At 46.5% G+C, this 18,252-nt stretch overlaps 1 protein-coding gene across 2 annotated transcripts in view; it reads right to left on the reverse strand.

The window, feature by feature from the left end:
- The window catches only part of LOC149470725 (leukocyte antigen CD37-like), a 391,182-nt gene that overhangs the window by 115,422 nt on the left and 257,508 nt on the right, over nucleotides 1-18,252 (reverse strand). Inside the window, exon 1 of one of the 2 annotated variants that reach the window (XR_016308144.1) lies at nucleotides 17,864-18,001. The exons of the other annotated variant lie outside the window; for it this stretch is intronic. The gene's annotated coding sequence lies outside the window, so the exon portion shown is untranslated. Of the gene's footprint in view, nucleotides 1-17,863; nucleotides 18,002-18,252 lie in introns of those variants that run through there. 2 annotated transcript variants of the gene reach the window in all.

Genomic DNA, 18,252 nt, shown 5'->3' on the forward strand with positions numbered 1-18,252 from the left:
ACCCCGCTACCCTCCCCTACTCCTACCTCATAGCAGCACTACTCCCCGCTATGCCTAACCCCCCGCACACTATCACCTCCCCAACACTCTGCTCCTTCAGCCCAACTGCCCCTGAGGAGGTCTCTAAGGTCTTTACTGAAGCCCGCCTCACCACCTGCCCCCTGGACCCTATCCCCTCACAGCTCCTCCAGTCACCCCCCCCCCTCCATCATTCACTCCCTCACCCACATCTTCAATCTCTCCCTCTCCACTGGCACTTTCCCCTCCCCTCTAAAGCACCCGCACATCACCCCCATACTCAAAAAACCCTCCCTCGACCCCACTGACCTTAACAACCTTAGACCCATCTCCCTGCTGCCATTCACTTCCAAGCTCCTTGAGCGCCTGGCCTACAATCGCCTAAGCACCCACCTCACTGATAACAACCTCCTTGACCCTCTACAGTCTGGCTTCCATCCCCTGCAGTCCACCGAAACCGCCCTACTTAAAATCACCAACGACCTACTAACCGCCAAAGCTAATGGCCACTATTCTGTCCTCCTGCTCCTTGACCTCTCCGCAGCCTTCGACACTGTCGACCACCCTCTCTTCCTTACTAAACTGCACTCCCTTGGCATCAGGGACGCTGCTCTCTCCTGGTTCTTCTCCTACCTTTCCCAACACTCCTTCAGCGTCACCTACAACACTGCCACCTCCCCCTCCCTCCCCCTCTCTGTCAGAGTCCCCCAAGGCTCTGTCCTCGGACCCTTCCTCTTCTCCATCTACACCTCCTCCCTTGGCAAACTAATACACTCCCACGGCTTCAATTACCACCTCTATGCCGACGACACACAAATTTACCTCTCCACCCCCCACCTCACCCCCTCACTCTCCGCCCGCATCGCCCACCTCCTGAACGACATATCAGACTGGATGTCGCTCCATTTCCTCAAACTTAACCTGTCCAAAACAGAGCTCCTGGTCTTCCCCCCACCCCGCGCCCCCCCCATCCTCTCCATCACGAATAACAACGCCACCATCACTCCCACCCCACATGCCAAAGTCCTGGGTGTCACCCTGGACTAACACCTCTCCTTCCTACCCCACATCCAATTGCTATCAAGATCATGCAGGCTCCACCTCCGCAACATCTCCAAGATACGTACATTCCTCACCCCAGACACTACTAAACAACTCGTACACTCCCTCATCATCTCACGCCTGGACTATTGCAACTCCCTTCTCACTGGCCTACCCAAACGAACGCTATCCCCACTCCAGTCGATCCTGAACTCAGTGGCGAGACTCATCCACCTCGCCAACCGCTCCACATCTGCCAATCCCTTCACTGGCTCTCGATTGCCCAGCGCATCAAATTCAAACTGCTAACCCTGACCTACAAAGCCATTCACAACGCCGCCCCAAACTACATAACCGACCTGATACCCAAATATTACCCTACCCGTGCCCTTCGCTCCTCACAGGACATCCTACTCTCTAGCTCCCTGGTCTCCTCCTCCCACGCCCGATTGCAGGATTTCTCCAGGGCTTCCACCATCCTCTGGAATTCCCTACCCCAATCCATCAGACTGTCACCTACCCTCTTCACCTTCAGGCACACCCTGAAGACCCACTTCTTCAGGGAAGCCTACCCCACCCTCACCTAACAGCTGACCTCCTCCACTCCTCCCACCACTTCATTCCCCACAGCCATTTCCTCCTTTACCACTTTCCCCTCCCTCCTAGATTGTAAGCTTGAAAGAGCAGGGCCCTCGAATCCCTCGTGTATTGTATTGTTTCTGTCTTGTCTCATGTTCTGTCCCCCTTGCTATTGTACAGCGCTGAGCAAACCCTTTGGCGCTATATAAATACTGTATAATAATAATAATAAAGTGTCAAGATGACTTGGCAACTAATATTGACTTGCAGAGGCTCCTTGTTGCATTAGAGGCGATGAGTAAGAGACATGCGTCTGACAGTGCTCTGGGGGAGCACCAGGCTGTGATGGTGAGCACCTCTAGTGAGGTGTAGGTCTCTTCAAATGTTTCAACCTCTCAAGTTGCAGTGGATGAGCTCTTCCACGTCTCTGACAAGGAAAAGGTCCAGAAAGTGGTCACACATTTTAGACGTGGAAAGTATAGAGATGATAGAAACTTTATTAGACCTGCTAGAGTTGATAGAAAAGGAATTGCTGTACAATTGGGTGTCTCCCTCGCAGTCGGACAAAGTGGTACTGTGGGGTACCAATAGGTGGAGCCAGGTAGTACAGGCTGTGCTGGGCACCTATGATCAGGAGTGGAAATGGTTGATATAATGCCTATTGCCTGTGTGGAAAGTGATCTCACAGTTTCTTATGGGGGTGCTTCCAGTCACTGGTTTGGATGGAAAGCGCTCAGGAAAACTTTTAGAGATATCGGAGGTCTCTCCACCTGTTGCGGTGATGGATACATCTGCTAGTGTGGTCCGAGGTGTATTTGAGTAAAAGTTAATAAATGGCGTGGATACTGCCTGGCCCGCTAGACCTCATAAGAAGGAAGGGCCTGATATGGACACGGCAAAAGCAGAGATTCTGTCTGTCACCTGCAAAGAGGTACCAGTTGATGTACCCGGAGACACTTGGAAATACAATACTGATGACATCAGAAACTACGACATTAAAAAGTGTGATCTGTCAAGGATTAGTACTACAAATAATGGGTTTAGTGACTGTGATGGTATACTTAATAAACCATTGGGAAATAAAGTATTAAGCAATGGTTTATGTATTGATCAGTGTCAGTTGTTAGGCCAACTGCCCACAGAGCTTTGGCCAACAGGCAAAGCGAAGCCTTGCAAAGGTTCTGCAGGGGATATTTGCTCACCTGTGTGTGGTCCCTCCTTAGACTTGGCCCTAGCAAACACTGAAAATGAACTGACAGTGTTGGTAATTGTGGACAAGATGATTTATTGCTGGATGCTTCTGTAAATGATGGCATTAATGATATGGAGATGAATAATTCATTGGTAAATGAGCGTGATAAACAGTGGTTGATCTCTGTGTAATTTGGTCGTCAAGGGCAACCACAAAAAGGTTGTTGGACCTAAAAGACTGAGTGTGTTGGTTCAAACTGGTGTAAATTAGGGAAAAGGTAATTCTTCATTAAGCAAAGGCAGATCCCTACACCTTCAGGACAGGGAGTTGGGGAGAGGTGTTAGAAAAGGCAGAGGACCTTGCAAAAAGACTGTTAAGCCCTGGAACCCAACTGCAAGGCTGAGGATAGTAAAAAGTAGGACACTGCTGAGATTCAGGCTAGGGCGTGTCTGGAAATGCACTCGAAAAAAAGATTGGGCCTACGTGGCAGACAGCTGGCACAGACGTGCCCCAATCAAGAATTTGAGCTGCTGTGTTCCGCCCACTACTGGGTCAAAACAAGGAGGGAGGATATGTGACAGGATGAGAATCTGTCACTGTGAAATTTGTCAGTTAAAGGACACAGGGTGTGCACGTTGGCTGAGTGCAGGAGTACGGAGTATAGCTTTTTCGTGGAGAAAACTGTTTTTGCAGCATTCTCCATGTTATGGTATTCCTGGAAGGGGCTCTGTAGTTCGGAGATTCCATAGTGTCTTGGGCGGGACGGAAACTCCAACCCAGTGTCCGGGTTTTGTAGAGGAAAAGCAGGGTGTGTGCCCAGGTGCATAATGGAGGTTTAGGAATACCTCAGGGCTCCACCCAAGAGAGACAGGAGGTCTCCCACAGGAGTAAGAGAGGCTGCAGGTGGCAGAAGGAGTATGAAGGTCTGCAAGGGCCAGTTAGCCTGAGGAGCTGTGTGCATCTGAGTTAATAGCCTGAGGACTTGGCCAGAGGAGTCGTGTGCGGCTCTAAGCTGTGTGCCCAAAAGAGCTGGTGGTCAGAAGCACCAGTAACTATAGCAGCAGTGCTGCTGAAGAGTAGCCGGGTAGACTAGTATTTTCATTTGCATTGTATATATTTTGCTGAAGAAGAATCCCTGCTTGAGAAACATTGTGTTTTGGACTTTTTCCTTTTAATAAAAGTGGGCTACCAAGCCCTGAAAAATAGTTCCTGACTGGCGGGAACTCACTTGCAAACACATGTACCACTGAGCTAAACATCCCCAAATGATATATATATATATATAATCTATATACCAATATTGTGTACATGCTATTTTGAAATACAAACTATATATACTGTATGCATTTCCTATTCCATAAATACCACATGCTTTGCCAACTCGTGAGACACAATATTTTTTTAAATATAATGAAAATAATTATAAAAATACGTTAAGAAAATTATTTATATATATATATATATATATATATATATATACACACACACACACACACACACACACACACACACACACACACACAGGGATGTTGGATTCCTATCGCCCGCCGCCAGGGACATGTAGTTTCGGGTGCCAGGCAGGTAATTTCTTTCTACCTTTAACCTAACCTAACCTACCTGTTAGGTGAAGCAATCGGCGGCATCTTTGCCACCAATTGCTTCACACAGTGCCAGCCTCTCCGCGCCCACGTGAGGTCTCCCAGGCTCCACTTGCCATTCTGTGGGCCAGGCTCGCCATCAGCTAGAGGGGAGGGAGAAGAGCGGACAAGTCCAGTCCCCTCCCCTTCTTGCGCTGACCTGGAAGTGACGTTACGATGTCACTTCCGGGTCCCCGCTGAGAGATTGTAATGCAATCCCTGGGAAAGAATGTAATATGTTGTGATGTGCACCATATTACATTCATTGGAGCAATGGGGAGCCATCCAGGGTCTTTTAGACCTTGGATGTCTCAAAGGGAACTTGTCACCAAAAATCATCACATAGGGGACTTTGTCCCCTATGTGATGAAAAAAAAAAGTAAAAAAATGAAAGTTACACCCAAGCACATACCCCCCCCCCAAAAAAAAAGTATTGAGACCCCCACATATACACACGTACAAACTTAAAAGCACACGCTGGGGTGCCTAGGCATGAAACTGTTGATTGCGATACATGTTACATATCGCCACGCATGCCAGAATGATAGCAATAATTCTAGCACCAGACCTCCTCCATAACACTAAACTGGAGACTTATAAGGAGCTTTAAAAGTGTAGACCTATAGAAAATATAAGGTACTGAAGTTCGTCACCATTTCATGAGTTTTGCACAAAGTTAAGGTTTGACAAGTATCTATTTACTTGATGCAACCTCATCTTTTACCAAATAAAAAGAAGGCAGTTTATTGCTTTTTTTGTGCCGTAAAATTAACTTACTTGTACATTTTACTGAAATTTTGCAGTAATATCATGCAACATAAAAAATTTAAACTACAACTATTTTATTCTCTAGGGTCTCTGCTTTCAGAAAATATATAATGTTTGGGGGTTTTATGTAATCTTCAGGCCTTGCAAAAATCGCAAAAAGAGCTCTGGCAGCGAAAGGGATAAAGTATAAGTTCTGACCCACACTTTCCTGACGAGCAGCCAATCGGTGCTGATTACACTGCAAGGGGTCTCTCCTCCCTGCTAGTCCGGCGCTGGAGACAGGCAGGGAGGGGAGGAGGAGATAAACAGGCAATGTTAAAAATATTACATGTTTAAGTTGCCATAAAGCCCCTTTAGTTTTTAAAAGCCCCAGACATTCCTAAAATCACCTCCAATTTAAATACGGTTTTGGTTAAGTTTTTTTTTTTTTTATCTGGACAAGTAGATTGGGGCCCTGATTTAGTCCCTGGACAAGTAGTTTTTTCAAAAATTTCCACACCCCTTATTATTTATATATACACACACACACACACACTATATATATATATATATATATATATATATATATATATATATATATATATACAGTGGGGATCGAAAGTTTGGGCACCCCAGCTAAAATTTTGTATTAATGTGCATAAAGAAGCCAAGGAAAGATGGAAAAATCTCCAAAAGGCATCAAATTACAGATTAGACATTCTTATAATATGTCAACAAAAGTTAGATTTTATTTCCATCATTTACACTTTCAAAATAACAGAAAACAAAAAAATGGCGTCTGCAAAAGTTTGGGCACCCTGCAGAATTTATAGCATGCACTGCCCCCTTTGCCAAGCTGAGACCTGCCAGTGTCATGGATTGTTCTCAATCATCGTCTGGGAAGACCAGGTGATGTCAATCTCAAAGGTTTTAAATGCCCAGACTCATCTGACCTTGCCCCAACAATCAGCACCATGGGTTCTTCTAATCAGTTGTCTAGAAAACTGAAACTGAAAATAGTTGACGCTCACAAAGCTGGAGAAGGCTATAAGAAATTAGCAAAGCGTTTTCAGATGTCAATATCCTCTGTTTGGAATGTAATTAAGAAATGGCAGTCATCAGGAACAATGGAAGTTAAAGCAAGATCTGGAAGACCAAGAAAAATATCAGACAGAACAGCTCGCATGATTGTGAGAAAAACAATTCAAAACCCACGTTTGACTGCACGATCCCTCCAGAAAGATCTGGCAGACACTGGAGTTGTGGTACACTATTCCACTATAAAGAGATACTTGTACAAATATGGTCTTCATGGAAGAGTCATCAGAAGAAAACCTCTTCTACGTCCTCACCACAAAAATCATCGTTTGAACTTTGCAAATGAACATATAGGCAAGCCTGATGCATTTTGGAAACAAGTTCTGTGGACCGATGAGGTTAAAATTGAACTTTTTGGCCAGAATGAGCAAAGGTACGTTTGGAGAAGAAGGGGCACAGAATTTAATGAAAAGAACCTCTGTCCAACTGTTAAGCATGGGGTTGGATCAATCATGCTTTGGGGTTGTGTTGCAGCCAGTGGCACAGGGAACATCTCACGAGTAGAAGGAAAAATGGATTCAATAAAATTTCAGCAAATTTTGGATGGTAACTTGATGCCATCTGTGAAAAAGCTGAAGTTAAATAGTGGATGGCTTCTACAAATGGATAATGATCCTAAACACACCTCGAAATCCACGGGGGATTACATCAAGAGGCGTAAACTGAAGGTTTTGCCATGGCCTTCACAATCTCCTGACCTCAACATCATTGAAAATCTATGGATAGACCTTAAAAGAGCAGTGCGTGACAGACAGCCCAGAAATCTCAAAGAGCTGGAAGACTTTTGGAAGGAAGAATGGGCAAAGATACCTCAAACAAGAATTGAAAGACTCTTGGCTGGCTACAAAAAGCGTTTACAAGCTGTGATACTTGCCAAAGGGGGCAGTACAAGATATTAACTCTGCAGGGTGCCCAAACTTTTGTAGACGCCATTTTTTTGTTTTCTGTTATTTTGAAAGTGTAAATGATGGAAATAAAATCTAACTTTTGTTGACATATTATAAGAATGTCTAATCTGTAATTTGATGCCTTTTGGAGATTTTTCCATCTTTTCTTGGCTTCTTTATGCACATTAATACAAATTTTTAGCTGGGGTGCCCAAACCTTTGATCCCCACTGTATATATATATATTTTTAGACTTGTCAGTTTCTTAGCACCCAAAGAGGCAGTAAGGCGAAGGTGAATTAAGTGCAACAATTCTGAGACTTCTGTGCACAGCAGAAGTGAGCATATCTACAGTCCTGTGAAAAAGTATTTGCCCCCTAATTTTGTTTTTGGATATTTTTCACACTTACTGTAGATGATTCAGATCATCAAACAAATTTTATTATACAAAGATAACCTGAGTAAAATACAAAATGCAGTTTTTAAATGATGATTTCATTTATTCAAGGAAAAGAAGCTGTCCAAACCTGCCTGGCACTCTATGAAAAGTAATTGCGCCCCCTCTCTTGCTAAATCATGTATGAACTGTGATTAACCGCATTTTTTGGAAAGCTCAGTTAAATTTCATTTGACACACCCAAGCCTGATTTCTGCTGAATCTAATGAATCCAGCAGTGATTCTTCATCACTTAAATAGAAGCTGAGAAAGTGAAACACGCTAAAAGATCTCAAAAAGCAACACATCAGACTGCGATCTAAAGATATTCAAGAACAGATGAGAAACAAAGTAATTCACATGTATCAGACTGGAAAGGGCTACAAAGCGGAGGAAACTTGAGAACAGTGGTGAACCTTTGCAGGAGTGGCCATCCAAAATTACTCAAGGAGCACAATGACGACTCATCCAGAAGGTCATAAAAGAACACAGGACAAAATCTAAAGAACTGCAAGCCTCATTTGCATCAGTTAAGGTCAGTGTTCATGATTCAATAATAAGAGACAGGGAAAAAATGGCATCCATGAGAGTTCCAAGGCAATAGCCCCTGCTGACCAAAAAGAACACAAAGGCTTATCTCACATTTGCAAAAAAAACATCTTGATTGTCGCCAAGACTTTTCGGCAAATATTCTGTGGACTGATGAGACAAAAGTTGACCTTTTTTGAAGTTGTGCATTACATCTGGCATAAAAGCATTTCACAAAAAGAACATTATACCAACAGTCAAACACGGTGGTGGCAGTGTGATCGTCTGGGGCTGCTTTGCAGCTTTAGGACCTGGACAACTTGCCATAATTGAATTCTGCACTCTACCAAAAAATCCTGAAGGAGAATGTCTGGCCATCAGTTCTTGACCTCAAGCTCAAGTGCACTTGGGTTATGCAGCAGGACAATGATCCAAAACACACCAGCAAGTCCACCTCTGAACGGCTCAAAAAAACAAAATTAAGTTTTTGGAGTGGCCTAATCAAAGTCCAGACTGAAAAGCTATTGAGATGCAGGTCGTTCATGCTTGAAAACCCTCCAATGTGGCTGAATTAAAACAATTCTGCAAAGAAGAGTGGACTAAAATTCCTCCACAACCATGTGAAAGACTTGTTACCAGTTATCACAAATACCTGATTGCAGTTATTGCAGTTAACAGTGGCACAACCAGTTCTTAGGCTTAAGGGGCAATTACTTTTTCACATAGGGCCAGGCAGGTTTGGTCAGCTTGTTTCCCCTTTTTATAAATGAAATAATTTAAAAACTGCATTTTGTATTTACTCTGGTTATCTTTGTTTTAAAATTAAAATTTGTTGTTCTAGCACATCCATTCCTAAAAGCCTTTAATTCGCTAGATACCCCAGGGCAGTCCATGCGGCATCTCTCTGAAGCACATATCACGCTTATACCGAAAGAAAACAAAGATCTGACATCTCCAGCAAATTACCGTCTGATCTCCTTACTGAATGTTGATCTAAAGATCTTTGCAAAAATATTGGCCAATCGCCTATTACGCATTATAGACCCCGTTATCTCCACTGACCAAGTGGAATTCGTACCTGGTAGAGAGGCCAGAGACAATACAATCAGGGCCATAAATAGACATTATTGGTTGACATGAAAAAAGAAACCTGGCCTCTTCTTATCCTTAGATGCGGAGAAGGTCTTCGACCGACTGGCTTGGGACTACATGGAGGCCGTCCTGACGGGTCATGGGCTTCCTCCACGTCTTTTGACCTTTATTATGTCTTTGTATACAATGCCAATGGCCAGAGTGAGAGTAAATGGCCTCCTTTCGGATGCTTTCTCGATCAGCAATGGGACCAGACAGGGTTGTCCATTATCCCCCCTACTATTCATTCTCACATTGGAATCTTTTTTGAACTGCATTAAACAGAATGAAAGTATTAAAGTATTAAAGGATTTGATCCTAATGTCTCGGATTCGTGTTGGAGATGTCACCAGGAGATAGGGACACTCTTACATGTATGGTGGGACTGCTGTTTGCTACAACCCTTCTGGAGAAAAGTTCAAACTATAATCACGCAAGTGACTACGTACGCTCTAGACCTCTCTCCCGCACAATTCCACCACTCCTCACTCCCTTTTAAGACGTACTGTAAATCGTTGGCCCTGTATATGGTAAACGCAGCAAAACAGTGTATTCCAGTACATTGGCGCTCCACACATGTCCCTACTATTCGAGAATGGTTTACCAGGATCGACAAAATAGAGGAAATGGAGGAACTGATTTCTGTGGCGCAGGAACGCCCCGAGGCGTTCAGGAAAACATGGGGATGTTGGAGTCACTTCAAAACCACCACTACCTACCACACAACACTAAATGACCAATCTAGACCCCCAGACTGAATGGTTATACATAATGATGTTTCAGAGAATGCCCAGTTCATGAAGGAGATTTTAGATTTACAATTAGATGGGTTGAAAACTTGTTGCATAACGGGCGTCAGAGTTTTTGACCCATATCTTGCCCTATTGATTGTCCATATGCATATTATCTGCTAAACTAAATGATGACTTTACCGGCTCGGCTCCTACATAAGAATATGATCCATTTAACCGCACTCGTCTGTCCTTCCATTGCTTCTTCTCCTTTCCCCAAATTCATATTCGGGGGAGGGAGGGGGAGAGGGGAAGGGAGATGAGGGAGAAGTTATTTTTATAATTTTTTTTTTTTCCCTCCATACCCCCCCCTCCAATTACATCACTGTCAGGGTGTCAGGGATGCAGGTATGACCAGAAGTGTGTGAACTGACACAGGGAAACGCAGGCTTCAGATATAGTAAATAATATAATTTATTAGACTAACAATACAAACGCAGTGCAAAACTAAACATAAACACAGTGCAAACAAACTGAACCAAACCTCCAACAGTTAAGAAACATACAATACAAGAGTAGTCAGACAGGCCGGGTCGGTAGCAAACGGGCAAACGGAGTACCAGGAGCAGGCGGGAGAGTGGTCAGGACTAGCCGAGGTCAGTACAGGCAGAGTTCAAGCAGAGTCAGGACAGAAGTAACAGGATCAGGAAACCAGGGCCAAGCAAACAGTACAACAAGGCACTGACTGCAGGTCTGGCCATCCCTTAAATACACCACCTGCAATCAGCCCCAGGTGGTGGCTAATTGCTGGAGTGAGCCTCTGGTTGTTGAGAGCACCCGCTGGCCAGTCCTGGTACTGCAACCCACAAGGCACGTGAGTCCCACCATTATTGGCGAGTCCATTCCTGACAGTACACCCCCCTCAAGGAGCGGCCTCAGGACGCTCCAAACCGTCCTAAATGGGCAAAATGTTCCACCGCCCGGATCCGGTAATTGGCAGGATATCAAGGACTGGTACATCAGGCTGGGCACCGGGCAGAGGCACATCAGGCTGGGCACCGGGCAGAGGCACATCAGGCTGGGCACCGGACAGAGGCACATCAGGCTGGGCACCGGACGGAGGCACATCGGGCTGGGCACCGGATGGAGGCACATCAGGCTGGGCACCGGACAGAGGCACATCACCTATCCGAAACAATTACCTTAGGCAACCCATGCAGGCGAAAAATCTCCCTGGAAAAGACCGTGGCCAGTTCTTGCGCTGTTGGTAATTTCCTGAGTGGAATGCAATGGCACATCTTGGAAAACCGATCGACGACCATGAGGATGACCGTATGACCCCGAGACACCGGGAGGTCTACAATAAAGTCCATACCTAGGTGTGACCAAGGATGCTTCCCATTGGGAATGGGTTGGAAAAGACCCAAAGGGAGATGCCGTGGAGACTTATTCTGGGCACAGATTGAACATGCCGCTACATAAGAGGCAATGTCGGCACGGAGGGTTGGCCACCAGAATAAACGAGAGACGACCCAGCACAGCTGGTTCTTCCCCGGATGCCCGGCAGTTTTGGCGTCATTGTAGGTACGCAGCACGCGGGTGCGCAATCCCTCGGGTACGAAACATCTACCCTCCGGCCTCCCGGGAGATGCGTCAGTTTGAGCCGCCAAAATCTGCTCCCCAAGAGGAGAGGTCAGACTGGTGCGAATGGCAGCCAGGATCTGATCTGGAGGTATAACTGAGATTGGCTCAGAGTCCTCCCTGGACAACTCAGAGTATTGCCGTGATAACGCATCAGCCCTGACATTCTTGGAACCAGGCAAATATGAAACCACATAGTTGAAGCGTGACAAGAACAGAGCCCATCTGGCCTGGCGGGGTGTCAATCTCTTGGCCTCCGAGAGATAAGTCAGGTTCTTGTGATCGGTAAGAATGAGGACCGGAACCGCGGAACCCTTGAGCAGGTGCCTCCATTCCTTGAGAGCCTGAATGATGGCCAACAACTCCCTATCTCCAATCTGGTAGTTGCATTTTGCAGAGGAAAGCTTCTTGGAGTAGAACCCGCAGGGAAGTAGGGGTCCATTGGGCGACCGACGCTGAGACAGGAGAGCCTCTACTCCCGTCTCGGAAGCATCAACCTCAAGGATGAAGGGCAACCCAGAATTGGGATGAGAAAGAATCGGAGCCGAAGCAAAGGCGGCTTTCAAAGCCTCGAAAGCTACGATGGCCTCGGATGGCCACTCGTGAGGGTTACTCCCCTTCTTGGTTAGATCAGAGAGAGGCTTTGCCAACGTGGAGAAGTTCCTGATGAACTTCCGATAATAGTTGGCAAAACCCAGAAAGCGCTGCATGGGCCGAAGACCATTGGGACGAGGCCACTGCAGAACCGCATCCTTCTGAGGGTCCATGGAGAATCCCTCCGCGGAAATGATGTAGCCCAAAAAGGCAACTTGGGATCGATGGAACTCGCACTTCTCGAGCTTACAAAAGAGTTCGTTCTCACGTAATCGTTGCAGCACCCGCTTGACATCCTGGATATGGGACTCCATGGAGGTAGAGTAAACCAGGATGTCATCCAGGTAAACCACCACGCACTGCTGCAACAAATCACGAAGGACATCGTTTATGAATTCCTGAAAAACCGCGGGCTCGTTACACAACCCGAAGGGCATCACCAGGTATTCATAGTGCCCGGTTCTGGTGTTAAACGCGGTATTCCACTCATCCCCCTGTCTGATCCGTATGAGGTTGTACGCCAGCCTAAGGTCGAGTTTGGTAAAGACTGTTGCTCCCTTAAGGCGGTCGAACAACTCAGAAATCAAAGGAATTGGGTATGCATTCTTAACAATAATCCGATTGAAACCCCTGTAATCGATGCAAGGCCTGAATTCCCCACCTTTCTTCTCTACGAAAAAAAAACCTGCTCCTGCTGGAGAAGTAGAATTACGAATGTGCCCCCAGGAAAGTGCATCCACAACGTACTCCTCCATGGCCTTATTCTCCGCAACCGAGAGAGGGTACACCCTGCCACGCAGAGGAGTGGCACCATGTTGCAAGGATATGGCGCAGTCGTAAGGACGATGCGGAGGTAAGGCACCAGCGTGTACCTTATCAAACATGTCCAGGTACTCCCCATAGTCGGTGGGCAACGCAGAGTCCGAGGAGGCACACAATACCTTAACCGGCCCACGGATGCACCCGGCCCCACACTGTGGAGACCATGAGAGAATCTCAGCTGTTTGCCAATTGAAGGTTGGATTGTGCCTCTGGAGCCAGGGATACCCCAAAACCACCGAACAGTGTGGGGAATAAATCACCTGAAAACAGGCCAACTCCCTGTGAACAGCCCCAATGGCTACCTCTATCGGCAGAGTCTCGTGGGTAACCTGCGGCGGTTGCAGGGGCCTGCCATCTATTGCTTCGAGAACCAATGGGGTAGCACGAGCCTGCAGGGGAACGGAGTGCTGTGCAGCAAACGAGCTGTCCAAGAACAACCCACCGGCCCCAAAATCTACCAACGCCTGGGCCGTCACCGAGCCCTCCGTCCAAGAGAGGACAACGGTGATCAGTGGCTTATCCTTGTGGAACGCCGGGAACGAGGAAACTCCACCCAAGATCTGTCCCCGACAGGATCTCAGGTGCGAGCGTTTCCCGGATGGGCCGGACAAGACTGCCGAAAGTGCCCACCGAGGCCACAGTACAGGCAGCGACCCTCCCGACGCCGAGCGGCCCGCTCTCCCTCGGAAAGGCGAGCAAACCCCAGCTGCATGGGCTCCCCACCAGACAAGCTATCCCCAGGAGGCGTGGGAGGAGAGGGAGGAACGGGTGGGACAGAAAACGCAGGTGCCAGTCGATTGGCAGGCGTTCCTTGAGTGAAGGCCTCTCCCTGAGCCTGGTGTCAATCAGGATCAGGAAAGAGATGAGCTCCTCTAACTCCACAGGCAGTTCCTTAGCTGCAATCTCGTCCTTCAATGTGTCAGAAAGACCATGGGAAAAGGCAGCCACCAGAGCCTCATTGTTCCAACCCACCTCTGCCGCCAGGGTACGAAACTCTATGGCGTACTCGGCCACGGTCCGTGAACCCTGATGCATGGTCATGAGCAGCTTGGCCACCGAGGCGGAATGAGCCGGTACGTCGAATACCCTGCGGAAGGCATCGACAAAACCGGGAAAAATCTTGAATCTCAGTAGTGATATTAGGAACCCCACCTTTGACCTCTCATACGGAAAGGCGTGGGGTATTAGTTCAAAATAAATACCCACCTGGTTGAGGAACCCACGACACTGACTCGGCTTACCCTCAAAGCGCTGTGGAAGAGGGGCAGAACCAGTCATACCTCTGGGCGCCGCCGAGGTGGTGGACGCAACAAGTGGAGAAGCAGTGGGAGAGACCACCGGAGTGACTACCGGCCTAATAGCACCAGGAGCAAGGTGCTCACTGCGTGCAAGCAGAGTTTGCAACGCCTGAGCGAACTGATCCAACAGATGATCCTGTTGATCGAGTCTGGCAACTAGCATTGGGAGCGAAGGCGTACCTGCACTGTCAGGGTTCATCTCACTTGTGTAATGTCAGGGCAGGAGCTGAGGAACGGACAGGCAGGCCTAATAACAATGTAATGCACTGGCTGGCGACAACCACCACCCACAGACCGAAGTCCCCCAGGGTGCAGAGTCTAAGTCCCGGGCTGCCCTTCACCAGGGCCCCTGATGGTGGGAATGACCTTGACGCAGCCAGGAACCAGGTTGCGCCTCCCGAGACACCTCAGTTGCGGTAATGGCCGCCGCCAATGGCGTGTAGCTGGTGGAAAAGACAATAGAGTAGTCTGGCAGGCTAGGTCGACAACAACGGGACAAAATGGTACAGGACAGCAGACGAGAATCACGGGTCACGGGCCGAGTTCAGCAACGGAGGGTCAGATCAAAGGAGAACACAAAGAATGGTCAGGTCACAAGCCGAGTCAGATTCCAAGAGAGTCACGAGAGTCAGAACAGAGTTATGGTGACACAAAGACACAAGACACCAGTGCAAAGGGCATGTGCGGACCACAGGCTTATATGTGATCAGCCACACCCCTCTGCGGGATGGACCTCAGAGACCAGAAGGCATAAAAGATTCCCACCATGCTCTGCAGAAATCCAACATGGATGCCAGCACATGGAGAAACATAACCTCTGGGAAAAGGTAGGACCTTGACAATCACTTCACATTCCTTTCTCTACCTGTTCTATTTTCTCAGGCTTATCTTTATGCTTCCTTTAGTAAATACTCACATCATCCACATTTCCTCAACAGAATATAGCAGTTACTTCCTTACAGACGCAAATACATCTAGGTAACACATTTTCTAATCCGGATACACAACACAGAACACGCAACCTTTTCAAAGCTACCCTTACCCGACACTTCGTACCCCCTCATCATAAAAGCTCATCATTACATGGATCAGTTCCCTTTACTATCTACATTACCTCGTCTAGTAAACTCTTCATATCTGCAGATATGTAATATACACCTGTCTTACTGCATTGTTACGCTATGATTGCATTGTACATGTCTGACTCGTCTGCGATATGGGACGCCGTTTATTGTGTCTATTCTCGGACTGCGATCCGTAGTTGTATTTGCTTTGCTATGCCTTATTCTTTAATAAAATATTTTGGGATAAAATTAAAATTTGTTTTCAGATCTGAATCATTTGTGTGTGTGATAAATGTGCAAAAAAAAAAAAACAGGAGGGGGCAAATACTTTTTCAAAGCACATTGAAAAAAGTGAAAATAATGTACTGCTTGCTCTAATCCACAGCAATCATAAAGTGTCAAATAAATAATAGACCTAAATCTAATCATATATCCCAACAATGTGTATCAAAAAAATAAATCATGCTAAAATACATTCATATAAACTCATATCAATAAATACATTACAGTGCATGTACAGAAAGTGCTCTAAATATTGCATTAGCTTGTGCCCAATATTGAGAAATGTAATTCAACAATTAAAAATAAAGTGCAGATAAATGGTGCAACAAAAGTGGGGATATACATTACTTAATATTGCCAACTGTTAATGCAGATCACAATATAAAACGTATTTAGTGTCCCGTTGCAGATATTGTCCAGGCATCCACAATATGCAAAATCATGTCCAAAAATCTGATATTTACAAAACTCTAAATCCATGCATTTCTGGCAGTAACTGATCCACTTAGATTCTCTCCACTTCTCCGTGCTCAAACTACTGTGCTTTACCTGCATATAAAGTGGCCACTCACCTTAGGTATAGACCCATAGGTCTATACCTAAGGTGAGTGGCCACTTCATATAGGTCTAGCAGCGCTTGGTTAGAAATTCCACAAATAGCTATCCACTCCTATCACTGTGCCGCAATCTCCGCTCCTCCTTGAATAAATAAAAGGAGGCTTTCCACAGTGTAAGCCAGTATAAAGTTTACATTAATTAAAATAGAAATATACTCACATTTTATTAAAGCCCACAATAGAGCTGAGTCACAGCCGAGACCGGAAGTCCAGATGAGAAGTTTACTGACCGTACAGCATCGGATTATTTTTGTATTTATACCAAAGTGTGGGCTTTAATAAAATGTAAGTGTATTTTATTTATTTATTATAGGAGTGGAGAGCCATATGTTGGATTTCTAACCAAGCTCTGCTAGACCTGTATGAAAGTACAGAACTACACCCAGTGTTTTTTTTTCAGCTGGAACTTGGTGGAACTCGGTTCCACAATCTCAGGCTCTCTGTTCACCACTGTCACTTGTAAAAACAGAAGTCCAGCTCCTTTATTTACAAGTAACAGCTTGTCTCCCAACGGCTCCCACAGATCTAATCTCCTGAGCAGCTCTTACTGAGTGCAGGATGAGGGCAAGGGAGATGCAGGAGCCCAGGGTGCAGTGCGGATGTTGACAGCCACACTGGATGATCTCCCTGCATGTGAGAAAGGTGGAGCCACCTACAGTGTGGGGGGGGGGGGATAGAGTTGGCTTCAGCATAATAAAGCAGCACAAATAAGACATATGGAAGATGGTGGAGCTATTAAGAAGGGGAGAAGATGGGGGCAGTGGAGGGTGGGGGATTGCATGCAGAGGTCATGGCTGAACAGGGGTAAAAAGTTAAATGTGGATGGGGGATGCAGAGGTAAGCAGCTGTGGAAAAAGGCTCTGCACTCTCATAGTTGCCAGCATTTCCCAAAAATTTTTAGGAACACCTTTTTTTAAAAATTGTATGTCCAGAAAGCCAGCGCAGGCAGAGCATTATGTAAATTAGGGGGGCATCAATTGTGGGTGTGGCTTGAAGATAACAAATATGGCGGCACGTGTAAAGGGGGTGTGGTTAAATAAAGTCTGAGATTTTTTTGGGCTCCCCCATACAATTTTGCTCTTCACCCCAACAGCCCAAAAAACAAACACATACACTTATCTAAAAAAAACCTTTAATAATATAAACATAAAGAACTGGTCCACATTCCACTGGTCCAGTGATTGGTTGCTAGAGATTACATCACATTACCATTCACTGATTGGTTGCTAGAGGTTACTGCTGTTAGTACAGGGGAGGGTCAGAGACTGCAGGAGTAGAACAGGGGAGGGTCAGAGACTGCAGGAGATGGTCAGACTGCAGACATGGCCCAAGGGATGGACAGAATACAGCATGCTCCACCATAAATATCACAGCAAATTCCACCATAAATATTACAGTATGTTCCACCATAAATATAACCGTATGCTCCACAATACTACACACCCCACACAACACACACTCCACACACACTCTGCACACACCCCCATACACACACACAACTCTCTCTCTCTCACAACTCACCTCTGCTACACTATAGAACGGCATCTGGCAGGTCCACAGCCGCTCTGACAGGCTGTCCATCATTGGTGGTCCTGGTGTGCATCCTGGGCTTGGGCCTCTCTGCAGCAGCTTCCTCTGCCTTGCACGTGAGGAGGAGGAGGCTAAGGCTGGCTGGCAAGATCACCCCTGGGCTGGCCACACCCCCTCACAGTAACAACCAATCAGCATGGGAGAAACAGCCACATTACGTCCTTTCTCTCACTGATTGGAAGTCCCAGGCAGGGGGAGGACAGAGAGGGAAGTACTAGATGCCCCGACTGCCGTGGCCGGCAGTCCGTGACAAAATAAAACCTGTCCGTGAAAAAAATCATTTCGCGTGATTCAGCCCAGGACAAAGACTGTCCATAACA

The sequence above is a fragment of the Staurois parvus genome, unplaced genomic scaffold, assembly GCF_062004578.1.
Source record: "Staurois parvus isolate SC_StPar_1 unplaced genomic scaffold, SC_StPar_1.0 ptg000032l, whole genome shotgun sequence".
NCBI lineage: Eukaryota > Metazoa > Chordata > Amphibia > Anura > Ranidae > Staurois > Staurois parvus.